Source organism: Ursus maritimus, unplaced genomic scaffold (genome assembly GCF_017311325.1).
Source record: "Ursus maritimus isolate PB19 unplaced genomic scaffold, ASM1731132v1 scaffold_18, whole genome shotgun sequence".
Taxonomy (NCBI): Eukaryota; Metazoa; Chordata; class Mammalia; order Carnivora; family Ursidae; genus Ursus; species Ursus maritimus.
In genome coordinates, this window is record NW_024424230.1 from 20,814,436 (window position 1) to 20,828,225 (window position 13,790).

A 13,790-nucleotide genomic window follows, 5' to 3' on the forward strand; every position below is an offset into this window, starting at 1 on the left:
CTAGTATTTTTATGTAGCTATTTCCAGGAGGACATAGGTATTCGTTATACTCATGTGTGTCTTGTGGCACATTTAGTCCACAACAATGCCGTGCTTTGAACTGCACTTCAATGAGATGGAAGAGACATTGCTGTTTTGCATTGTAGCTTCTCTGCTTTTTGCTAATTGCTGTTGTCACTGAGTATCTCAACTTCATTTCTTAAGTAAATAACATTGAACTTGTTACTGCTAATTTTCTCTCGACATCAATTAAGTATCCATATTGTGGATTTGTTTTTGACATGAGAGTTTAGGTTGGTTTCCTTTTATGTTTCAGAAATATGTCAAAGGAAGATTAGCTCAGAGAAAATACCTGTCATAAGCCAGAGAAGACTGGTAAGTGTGTACATTGACTAGAAATGTCTTAGCTAAAGAATTATCTAAAAGAAATGAAATCAGATTAGCTGTCTATAGATGCAAACCATTTTGTTTAAAGTCCATAAGAGAGCAAAAAAAATTTTATTCAGTGCACTGATTTTTTTAAGAAAAAAATCACATCAATTAACTGGCTTTCTGCCATTCCTAATTCTGCTCTTCCTAATTCTGCCATTATGCATCTTGAGAGAGGTGACAGCAACATTTTTTTTTATCCTTTGCAGTAGATATATCTGCAAGATAGGTTGTTCTTTGGGGTACAGTTTCTCCTACTCCTTTGAGAATCTAACAAAAGGTACAAAGGCACACATATACCAGATTTTGAATAAAATTTCGGTGCATCATAAACCCATCACCCAACAACCCCTCCCCAACCCCACACAGATATAATCATCTCAATACATGGATTCTGGACCCTGTTGTAAAAGTATCGCATTCTTGAGAACTGTGATCTCCTCTTAATCAATTTTACATACTTCACAGTGTCTGCTATAATGTCTTGAACATAAGTTGGTTCTTAAATATTTGTAGAATTGAGCAGCATACAAATAAAGGAGGGTCATTTTAACATGTTCACTGTCAAGACAAATTATGTTTAAAAAAAAAGGAAAAATATCCCGATCACTGAAACAGAATTTAGAGTCCAAAAATAGGCTCATACATATGTAGTTGATTGATTTTTTTTAACAAAGTTGACCAAGTTATTCAATGAAGAAAGTCTATTTTTAAAATAAGTGTTGCTTTAAGTATTGACTATCCATATGGAAAAAAGAAAGTGAATTTTGACCGTAACTCACACCAAACATAAAAATTAAATTTAAGTGGATCATAGAACTAAATACAAAGCTAAAACTATAAAACTTTAATAAGAAAATGAGGCTTAATAGTTGTAGCCTTGGGGTAGAAACAATTTCTTAGGACATGTATTAGAAACACCATCCAGTTTTTCTCATGTTCTCATGAGGTTTTTCTCAAAACCTCAGTTCCTTCCTCCTGTGTGTCTCTCCTTTTACACATAATACTTCACTTCTGACACTTCTGGTCATCAAATGGATGTGAATTTATTCCACACCAAGCAATTCCACATGTAGGACATGCAGCTGCGTGTCCTACAACTTAATTCTGACACCATCTTCTTAGAGATAACGTCAGATCCCACAGGTTAAGGGCTCAGTCCCACAAGACCACCCTCACCCCCATCAGATGCAAGTCACAAGTCTGGATTGTCACCTGTGTTTCTGACTGGCTAGAAGAAGCCAGACGTTCCAACAACCCTCTCCTGGGTTCAATTAATTTGCTACAGCAGCACACAGAACTCAGGAAAACAATTTATTGACGTGTACTGGTTTATTATAAAAGGATATAAAGGATACAGGTGAACATTCAGAAGAGATGCGTAGGGCAAGGGTTGTGGGAAGGGTCACCGAGATTCTCACTCCAGCTACACCCCTCTCCAGCATCTCCCATGGGTACCCAGAAGCTCTCCAAACTCCATACATTTGTGATTTTGTGAAGGCTTCATCACTAGGTAGGATCAATCATTAACTCCATTTCAGCCCTTCTCCCTTCTCAAGACAAAGAGGGATGGGGCTGAAAATTCCAAGCTGCTGCTGCTGCTTTTTTTTTTTTTTTTTAAAGATTTTATTTTATTTATTTATTTGACAGAGAGAGAGGCAGCAAGAGAGGGAACACAGAGGGAGTGGGAGAGGGAGAAGCAGGCTTCCCGCTGAGCAGGGATCATGACCTGAGCTGAAGGTAGACGCTTAACGACTGAGCCACCCAAGCGCCCCTGAAAATTCCAAGCTTCTAATCACGGCTTGGTCTTCTGGTGACCAACCCTCATCCAGGAGCTGTCAAGGAGCCCACTCTGAATTACCTACCACATAAGAACAAAAGACACTCCTATCACCCAGGAAATTACAAGGGCTTCGGGAGTCCTGTATAAAGAACTGGAAACAAAGACCAAATATTAGAACAAAAGATGCTCCTGGTGCTCTTATCACTTAGGGAATTTCAAGTGTTTCAGGAGCTCTGTGAGAGGAACTGGGGGCAGATATATATATAGATAGATAGAGATATATAGATATAGATATATATTCCCCCCATGCTCTCAGAGAACATAAAATGCATACACAATAAATGAAAAACATTGATAAATTAGCTTTATCAAAATTTAAAGCTTTTGCTTTTTGAAATACACAATGAAGAAAAGAAAGGGAAAGCCAGATTTGGAGAGAGTATCCCACTACAGATCTTCCTTGATTTATGATGGGGTTATGTTCCCATAAACCCATCATTAATTGAAAATGTCTTTTTTTTTATAAAGATTTTATTTGTTTATTTGACAGAGAAAGACACAGCCAGCGAGAGGGAACACAGGCAGGGGGAGTGGGAGAGGAAGAAGCAGGCTCCCAGAGGATCAGGGAGCCCGACATGGGGCTAGATCCCAGGACCCTGGGATCACGCCTTGGGCCGAAGGCAGACACTTAACGACTGAGCCACCCAGGTGCCCCTAATTGAAAATATCTTAAGTCAAATATTCATTTAATATACCTAGCCTACCAAACATCATAGCTTAGCCTAGCCTTCCTTAAACAAGCTCAGAACCCTTACATTCACCTACAATTGGGAAAAATCATCTTACATAAAACCTGGTTTATAATAAAGCATTGGCTATCTCATGTAATGTATCGAAGACGACACTAAAAGTGAAGAAAGGAATGTTGTATGAATCCAGAATGGCTGTCAGTGTGCCAGTTGTTGTCATGTTATACTATGGTGAAGTTGAAAAATACACAGAGGGGGCCATTTGTACATATGTATCAGACAAAGCACTGATCCAGAATTTATAAAGAACACTTACAACTCAACAAAAAGAAGATAAGCAGCCCAATTAAATAAATGAGTAAAATATTAGACAGGGACTTCAAAACAGAAGATATGCAAATGGCACATAAAAGATATTCAACCACCAAAAAATGAAAATTAAAAGCACAGTGATAGACCCCTACACACACAAGACTGACAATATCAGCTACTGGTAAGGAGGTGAACAACCAGAACTCTCAAAACTTGCTGGTGGGAATATCAAATAGTAGAGCCATTTTGGAAAACGGTTAATCAGTTCCTTATAAAATTAGACCTATAAGTACTGTGTGACCCATATGATCTTATTTTCCTAGAAATTTCCTAAGAGAAATGAAAACATGTCCACACAAAAAAACTTGTGTTTAAATATTTATAGCAGTTTTATTCATAATAGTTCAGACAGGAAGAACAAAAATGTCTATTGACGGGTGAATAAATAAGCAAATTGGAGTGTTCCCATGCCCTGGAAAGCTACTCAGCAATAAAAAGGAACAAACTGCTACACACAACAGGGATGGATCTTAAAACTAGTGTGCTGAATGCTAGACACAGAAAAGTACACACTATGCGATTCCATTTCTAGGATATTCTAGACCTAATGACAGAATGCAGCCAGAAGTTTTCTGAGGCTGGATATATGTCAGGAGACCATTGGGGGGACAGACTGGGAAGAGGCAAAGGGAAACTCTTTAGGCTCATAAAAATATTCTCTACCTTGATTTTGGTAGGGGTTACATGGTGTATATATTTGTCAAAAGTCATCGGACTGCCCACTTAAAACTGGCGCATATTATTTTATGTAATGATATTAGTTTCCTAGGGCTGCCATAACAAGTACCACAAACTGGGTGGCTTAAAGCAATGGAAATTTATTCAGAGTTCTGGAAGCTAGACGTCCCAAGTCAAGGTGTTGCAGGTACCTGCTGCTTCTGAAGGATCTAGGGAAGAATCTTTCCTTGGCTCTTCCATCTCTGGTGTCTGCAGGCAATCTTAGGGGTTCCTCAGCTGGTAGCCACATAACCCCATTCTGCTCTATTTATACATGGCCTTTTCCTCTTGGTGTCTCTGTGTCCAAACTTCCCTTTTGTTAAAAGGACACCAACCATTGATTAGAGCTCCATTCACTTTAACTTGATTATCCCTACAAAGACCCTCTTTCCAAGTAAGGTCATATTCTGAGGTTGTAGGTAGACATAAATTTGGGGAGGACAGTGTATTGGGACAGTATTCAACCCACTGTAGCAATATACCTCATCAAAGTTGATTAAGAATAAGTGGAAGAGGAAAAGATCTCTTCGTGAAAGCTATTGGTACTCTGGAGAAGTCACACATGTTTTCAAAATCAGTCACCCCCGAATTGCAGGCACCGCTGCAGGCACATACCAACTTCTGTAATGGAGGTATTTCTTTTTTTTAAGGCCTAACTGCCAGTTCCCACAGGAAAGTCATATTTGGATTCTTGAATTGCTGATTGCACTGCCCAATTAAGAGCAATAACTTGAATTTGGTTACTAACAAAAATTGTATTTAAAAATAGCCACAGGGTTGCTGAAAGCACAATAGCTCTTTGGGTTCAAATGTGCCTTATTAGTGCTTGTGGATGGCTGCTCTGACTAGTACCTAGCAGGCCTCCTGACCGCCTGCTAACCCGTAGTACACATGTGGTCAGAGTCATTGGGAGACCTAGCAGCCTTTTCCTCGGCTGAGGGGGCAGCAGGGAGACACAGCCAAGGAAAGGTCAAGTAGGGCCATATCAACAAAGTTAACGGGAAATGTAACAGAGCCCTATGTCTTCTTGCTTTGCTTCCTGGCACTGGCTGAGCCCTGTCCCTCTTCGCACTGTATATGTGACCCCACAGGCAAGTTCTGCTTGAGTAATTTGGCACACTTTCCACTTAACAGACGGCAAGAGGCCAGAGCAGTTATTCAAATCCCACGATGCAGGTTACTTGTGTGATGGGCTAAGAGGGGCTGATAAACAGAATGAGTCAGCTACTGGGCAGAGAATGGAGGACCTTTAATGCCTTCCTTTTGCTTAACTGAGGGACAGAAGATCTTCTATGAACAAGCACCATGCAGAATGGGAAGAAAAACCAAATACTTCAGAAGTATAAAATGCTATATTGATAATAACAATAACATACCAATGATGTGTATAGCATTTTATAGCTTAGAAATTGTTTTGTGTTTTTTTCTTTTCTTAAGCGATCCTTGCAATAAACCCATGAGGCGGCAGGGGTTATTGGCTGCATTTTATGGAGAAGGGAGGTGGGTTAAGTGACTTGCCCAAACTATTGAATGAGACACCTGGGACTCAAATGTAATGCTTCTGACATGCCTGTTGCTACTCTTACTACAACGCTAAGATTATGTTAGTGTTCCCGGTGCTTCCTATGGTGCCTCACATGGAGAAGCTGCTCAAGAAACATTAAGTGAATAAATGAATTGTCAGCAGTGTTCACAATATTATACTTCCATCTGTAACCAAACAACATTTGATATAGGAAACTCTGATCAGATAAACCCAATATATGAGACTCCTGCTGGACGTTTAACAATGCTTGTTAAATGAATGATTAGGTATTTTTCAAGTACCCATCTCTTAGAAAAACACATTTAAAGGATGAAGAGTATATAAACAATGTCCCATATGTGCTGTCATGCTTTCCTCTTAAGCCAACTGTAAACCCAGTGCTGAAAATTTGCCAAATTGACACACACCAGCATGTTTCAGTGTTTCTTTCCTCTCGTATGTGAGATAAAGCTATGTTGCACGCAGAACTCCTCTGATAAGTCTCAGCTTACACATTACGTTTTCTGCCACACCCTCCATGACTCTGTAAATCTGGGCCCAAACCCAGGAAATAGAAGCTCTGTGCATTCAGGACAGTGTCTGTCTCAGGCGATCAAGCATTCCCAGAGCATACAGTGGATAATCAGGGATAAATTCCCCAAGGGATTCTAATATGTGGAAAGATTCATGGGGTTAGAATAATGAATACAGCACTTTTGGCAGTAGCCTACATGCAATGACTGAAGATTCTGAAATCAGACTGTTACTTACTGGCATTTACTATTCAAATATTGAAGAAAAATTCATGAACACAAAGCATCAATAAATTTTTATTTTTTCCTGATAGATGATGCTCATTTTGAATGAGATTTGGAGGTTCTTAGCACTCTGGGGAATGCCAATGCCTAAGAGGGAAATTTACTAGAAAAACAACAGGACTTCATCAGGACAAATTTCCTTGGCTGTTTGAGACCCTTTGGGCATTTTGATGATACAGGAAAAGAAAAATTATGAATAGAAATATTTTCATCTCTCCTTTATATTAAATGTGTTGTTCAACACACAAATCTATTTTTTTTTAAGAGAGGGATAACGAGTTGGAGGAGGGGCAGAGGGAGAGGGAGACTCTTAAGCAGGGTCTACGCCCAGCACGGAGCCTAACACAGGGTCAATCTCACAACCCTGAGGTCATGACCTGAGCTGAAATCAAGAGTCGGACACTTAAGCGGCTGAGCCACATAGGTGCCCCAAAAGTCCATTTTTTTTACGATTTTTTTCTCATTTATTTTCACAATCTATTTTGGTATTCTGTGGTATAAATTTAGACTTTAATACATAAATGCTGAAGTGGACAGTGTTGAATTTTTCTACTCTGGAGTACTTTCTTCTAGAAAGAGGACTGTCTTGTAGAAAGAGCATGTTGTAGAAAGGGTACCTCTCTCTCCCTTTATCCACGCTGCTTTTCCTTCCTCCATTCCTCATCACCGGCCCCTCCCCAGCTATGTCGTTTTGGGTGCAGTTGCTAAGCACAGGACTTTCTCCCTAGGCACAGGTGTGGCCACTTGGCCCAGACTAGGCCACCTGCCCACAATGCTTGGTCCACGTAAGGGCATGATCCCCAAGGTAGATCAAAGGGCTCTTCCTCCTGCATTAATTACAGCTGGTGCAAGGCTCCGAGGATACAATCCAATAGCAGCCGCAGACATAGTCCAGTCTTGTTGGAATGGCTAATCTGCTGGAGCACCTTTGGTGCCTGGTTTGCTTACGTGCTTTCTAATGTTACTGAGGTTTAATTATATGCACCAACAAACTTCCCACTTTTATTCGAGTTCAGTTTTGATCCCTACAAACTGAAAGAGACACCATTAGACTGTTAGAAGCGTTAGCTTTCACATCTTGGACATTCGTTATTTTTTTTCAATTCAATTCAATTCAATTTTAGTTTTTAAACTGCAGATTCATTTATTTTTTTATTAAAGTATAATTACTATACAGTGTTATATTAGCTTCAGGTGTACAATACAATGATCCAACAATTCTATACATTTTTCAGGGCTCATCACTATGTGTACTCTTAATCTCCTTTTATCTATTTCACCCAAGTCTTGAACATTCTTGAAGATTGGTCTAGAAGATTCAAAGTCACTTCCAATTTATTGCATTTTATTGTCCTTTAATTCTTATGTTTTGAGGAGAAAAGTTTTACTTTTCTATTTTCTTTTTTCATACTTGGATGCTAAAATTATTTTGTGTAATTCTGCACTAAGATGCGATATTTGTCAGTAGCAGAAGGAGCAAAACTGAAAGATGTTTAGAAAGTGTGGAATGAGTATTCTGTGCCGTGAGCACGTTTGTAGATCCGAAGTTCAAAAGTAACTGGCATTAGCTGTCACTTCCTAACTTTTACACATACGAAACTGATGTTCAGGGGCTCTATTTTTAGTGGCTTAAACTCTGAGGTTCATCTGTGTTGAAAGTAATTACCTGAAATATTATCTCTAATTCACTCCATCTAGTATTAACATTAAAATGTAAGCTAGAAAGGGAGGGAAATTATGTAACTCGGGTGCTTTGCATATCCATAGATATTAACAGTGACTTACAGCTCATATTTGTAGCATAGTCTTAGCTACTGTTCTTCAAACAACATTTATCTACATTGAATTGTTTATCTAAAAAGACAGTTGTAGAGAGAATTAATAAGAGCTGTTCTCCTGTATAAGAAATCTTGAGATAACTTTAGAAAGCTCTGTATTTATTCTAGATCTGATTTCATTATGACTTGAAGAAAACATTAATTGATAGCTTTATTCAACATGTGAAAATTAATATTTCTTCAGTGTTTTCTGTACCTCCATGAATGCAAAGTAGAGTTGAAGAGCAAAAAGCAGGTGGGACAACAGCCATCTCGAAAAAGAAGAATAGGTCAATAAAGGAGAACAATAATATATATCATATATATATATAACAATATATATATATAAAATAACAAAGAACAATAATATTGGCTATGGGTTTTTTGGGGGATTCAGAACTTCTGAGAAAAAAATACTCTGGGATCCTTAAAATTTTGAAATGCAATTATAGGTAAAGAAGCTGCAGAAATCAAATTGGTTCTTTTTGGGTTATCGAAACACATAATTTTGGAGTCTAATACATCCTTTGGGATCGCAAGAGTCATTAAGAAACCATTTATCTATAAGAAATATCAGCAAGAAAACACTGAATCCAGATGGTTATAAAGTTTTATTTTAGGAAATATTCAGTGATAAAGTATATTCGATTTTAAATGAGAGTTGCAAATAGGCAGTAAAGCTATTTCATCTTAATTTAGTAAACATTTTCCTTCTTCAAACTGAAGCAAAAACTCCAAGATGTGAATTTCTAAAAAGCTCAGTTTATAATTTAACATATATCCAGTAAACTTTACCAAAAAAGTATTGGATTTTTTAAAATATGTAAGCAAAAGAGAATTGAGATAGACTCATTCTGCAAAATGAGAAGACTCATTTTGGTCCATTGCTCCATTTCCCTTCTCTCTGCATTGGATAAGAGTGTATGTCCAAGAATATAATAAAATGTTATCTCCTCCAGACATAAAGATAATATGAATAATACTGATGGTTTTTGTAGTAATCTGAACGTACAGGATTGGAGGACAGTACCTTAGCAATCAAGTTATTTTTTCTATGATAAGGAAAACTTTCCAGTCATATGATTTTGATAGTTTCTCAAAGCAGCTGACAGTGTATTCTTATGAACTTATAATTTTACTAGGGAAGTCTAGTGTATATCTGTTATTTTTGCCACCCAGCATCCACTTCCCCTTCCTTCTGATAATGACCCATTATATCTTCCCTCCCACCTCTTTTCACTCCATGGGCTTCAAGACAGTTGACACCAAGCCTGGGCTTCAAGGAAGGAGTGAATGAGCAAAATCAAGAAAATGGCAAATTCCATTCACTTGATTATAGCGCTTGGTTCAGGGATGGACCTATGATCTACACCTGGCCAGCCAGGGCAAGGAGGGTCAATTCTGGAACTGTTGGTACAATCTGACAATAAAGATGTGTCTGAAGTTAGTCTACCCGAAGTTGTTCAGGTATCTAAGCCAATATATTTTCTTTTTAAAAATTTGAGTTAGGAGTTCATATTGGATTTTCTATTGAGAGCAGTGGACAGAGTTCTTACTGATACATGATATGAGAATAGAAATCATCCAGGGAGCTTGTTAAAGTTACAGATTCTCAGACCTATCCCAGACCAATTGAATCAGTATCTCTACAACAGGGCCCTAGGATTTATTATTTTAACAAGAGTTCCAGGTGGATTTTATAATCACTAAAGTTTGTGAAACACTCTCTTAAGGAATTTCTTAGAACTAGCCATTGAATATTATTCAATTTGGTGATAAAAAGAACAGAACAGAAGTGGGTTTAGGACTCAGTTTTCACTAAATAGGTGACTTATGGCAAGATAAAGTAGCAGTTGAGTGTGTCTCACCAATAAAGTAGCAATAATAGTGTTGCACACATCAAAGAGTTGTTTTGCGTAGTAAATGAGATAAGGTATATAAGGTTCTTAACACAGCATGTTGTATGTACCTGGTATTTAATTTCATTAGTGTTTATTATATTGTTGAATTTGTTTTTAAGCATAAGTCAAATTCTTGTGAAACATTGGCAAATAGCTCAAAGTGAGACTTGAGTCATACCTTCACTATTGAACATAAATCAGATAGAACTGAACAATGAGTTATACCCGACATCGATAAATCTATGAATTAGGTTATTTTAAAAAATACTTGGGTCTTGACTTTACATGGTACTTTATTTTTCACAGTTGATAAAACAACAAATTTAATTAAATTCATTCATTCATTCATTCTATAAATTTATTCATTCATTCTATAAATTCATTCATTCATTCATTCAGTTCATCAGTCAGTTTGATCTCCATATGCAATATGAACAGACTTTTGGTCTGCAAAATACATTTAAGAAGGGCAAAAAGTTAGTCTGAAAGGAATCACCTTTCATAACTTCAGCTTCAAGGAAGGAACACAAGATGATCCAGAGGAAGAAGAAATAATGATTTCTTTGCTGTGAAGTCTTCCCTCACACTTAGATAAATGTGAGAAAGCTGGGGAAAGTTTTCATTTTATTTTACCAGATAGCAGGGTAAGCACTATATTATCATAACAGCTGGCTACAGAATTCCTTCCATAGAGGAAATGGTCTTTAGGGAGAAAGAACCTTAAATAACCGCTCGGGTTAGGAGGTAAGAGTCTAAAGCTCTGTCAGCAATAGGCTGAACAAAAAAAGTCAATGATAATCCCTGGGAAAGAATGGGAGGAATTTGTATTTCTGCTCCAGGAAGAAAGGACTAGAACAGAACAGAACAGAACAGAGAGACAAAGAAGGGAAGGGGAAGAGAAGAGCCTGGGAGATGTGTAAGGACAGGGACTGCACGGTTTCTGGGTCGGTGGAACTTTCCTTCTGAGAAAATGGCTGAAGAACATTTTTACATTGGAATGTTTGCATTGCTACAGCTAATGTGAAATGCACTTCCACCCTTTCTGTTCTGTCTTCAACCCAATCTCAAGTAAAGTCTGCTACTTACATGTCTATGTTTTTGTTTTGTTTTTAATGAGGAAATAGTTGAGTTAATGAGATGGCCAACAGAACCTGGTTGTACACCAACAAGAACCTGAGTCATGTCCCACTCCACCCCTCTGGAAGTTCACAGAAACATTCAGGAAGGACTTGGATCCTAATCAGGTATGGGATTTCTGGTAAAATCCCCTGCAGATGCCTCCACTCACTTATATTTTAGATCTTGACAGGTGAGTAGGTCACCATTTTCTGGGTGCAAGATTTGATAATGAATACCACTGGAGCTTTGTAAGCTATAAAATAGCACTTTATAAAAATAAAGTGTTTTTACATATGGTATCTGCTGTGATGCACATAAGAAATCTGTGAGATAGGCAAGACAGTTATCATTATCTTTGTGTTATAGATAAAAATATAGGGAAAACAGACAAACTCAAACTCAGAGAAATTAGGCATCTGTTCAATGCCCAGTGGCCGACAACCCTAAGGTTACTGCTTTTGACTGGGATCTGTATCATTCCAGATTCATCCTCCCAGTGGCTGAACCTTAGCTGATCCTCTGGACAATAACCGAGGACCCTCATTTATGCCATACCTTTAAACACTTGAACCCAACCTATCTGTGCAGTAACATTGAAACTCTACACTCCATCTCCCTGTCTCCACCAAGATATCTCCTTTAATCTCTTTGGATTTGGCATTTGTCTTTTTAAAAAATTTATTTGTTGTATTTTAGACTTCATGGTCTTGTGGGAACTGAGCTTTACTCAGTCCTGCCATATTGGTTTCCTGTAGCTGTTATAACGAGTTCCACAAATTTAATGGCTTAAAACAACAGAAGTGTATTCACCCATAGTTCTGTAAGCCAGAGTCTGAAATTGGAATTGAAATCAAGATGTCGGTGAGGATGAACTCCTTCCAAAGCCTCTAGGGGAGAATCTGTTCTCTGCCTCTTCAAGCTTCTAGTGGCTGCCACCATTCCCTGGTTTGTGGCTATGTCATGGCAATTTCTGCCTCTGTGGTCACATTGTTTCCTCCTCTTCTATGTCTGTGACAAAATTCCCTCTGTGTTTCCTTTAAGAACACTTGTGATTGCATTTAAAGCCCATCCAAATTATCCAAGATCATCTCCCCATCTCAGAACCTTTAACTTAATTACGTTGAGAAAGACTCCTTTTCCATTCCATACAAGGTACAATTTTCAGGTTGTAGGTGTTAGGATCTGGTGCATTAGGATTTGTCACCATGATGTCAGCTTATTACACTCTGCATGTCCTTTGCCTTTGGTTGAAAAGAGTTGCATTTCCGGCTCTAAACCATGGCAACCCTCACTGTCATGCAACACTCTCTGGAGTGTTTAATTATTGTACATAGCCTGAAGGTATTTTCTTAAATCATACTGCTATTCACCCTGAAGATTTATGGCACAGATGAATTTGATTTGGAAGTTGCTCAATTTTCTAGAAGGATCTTTGTAAGTGATTTTTGCAGTTCATTTTTGAAAGCATGTAAGATCCAGTTATCCTTCCAATTACTTCCCATTTTTCTGCTGTTCTTCATAATATAACTTCTTCACAGTTATTGTACATGCATTATATTTACTTCATGAGTTCCCATTCCATTTATGATCCATTATTATCTGGCTTCCATCACCGCCTTTTCACTGAAATTGCTCTTGCTTTAATCACCAATAGCTAGCATGACTATATAAACTATCATCCAAATGAGGAAATTTTGAAAGTGAAAGTAGACACTATATTATGTTGACTACTATTCTAGAAATTAACTGAGGGAACGGTACATAAACTGAGGGAACGGTACATAAACTTGGGTCATCCCAGGAAAACTAGGGGTCCTGGTTACCCTTTGTATGATCTTCACATTGAGAAATTCAATACACACTATTTCATTTTTGTCTTACCTAGTATTCCCCCAACTTATTAACACAGCTGAACCCTTCTTCTGTTTCCAATGCTTTTTCTCTCTTCTTCTGGCATACCAATGTTTTTTTCTATTATTTTCCTCTAGCAGAAAACTCCTGAACGTTTTCCCCAGTTTTGCTTGTCTTTGGCCATGCTTCGTAAGCCTGCTTACCTGATTTCTCCTTCTCTACCCATTATCTATATTCTTGATTCTCTCAGGGCTCAGTTTAGGTCCAACTTTCTGTCTCTGCCATGTATATTCCTATGGCTTTAGATGCCATTCATATGTTGGAAATTTCTGCATTTATGTCTCTAGACCTGATCTTTCTTATATGTTCCCAGATTCAAATATTTGTCTACATTTTGATATCTCCTCTTAGATATCACACAGGCTCTTTAAAAATTATACTTTTATCTCCCTATATATACCATATCAAAACTGTTTCTCTCCCAGCCTGCTGTGTGGAGAAAAAGTTACTACCAACTTAAAAGTGTAAACCAGAAACCCACCCCATCCTGTCCGTTAGCATATGTGCTTATTCCTACCTCTAAAGCACAGTTCAAATGTACCCCACTAAATTTCTATCTCTTCACCACAATTGAATCAACCATCAAACTTTCCCTGCAGTTTTTTTTTTTTTTTCATTTTTGCCACTTGGAATTCATTCCCTACACAAT

At 37.9% G+C, this 13,790-nt stretch overlaps 1 long non-coding RNA gene across 1 annotated transcript in view; it reads left to right on the forward strand.

The window, feature by feature from the left end:
* Window positions 1–329: 329 nt before the first annotated feature.
* LOC103664355 overlaps window positions 330–13,790 on the forward strand; it is a 23,228-nt gene continuing 9,767 nt past the window's right edge. The window contains exon 1 of the long non-coding RNA XR_569008.1: window positions 330–375. This is a non-coding gene — a long non-coding RNA (uncharacterized LOC103664355). The remainder of the gene's footprint in view (window positions 376–13,790) is intronic.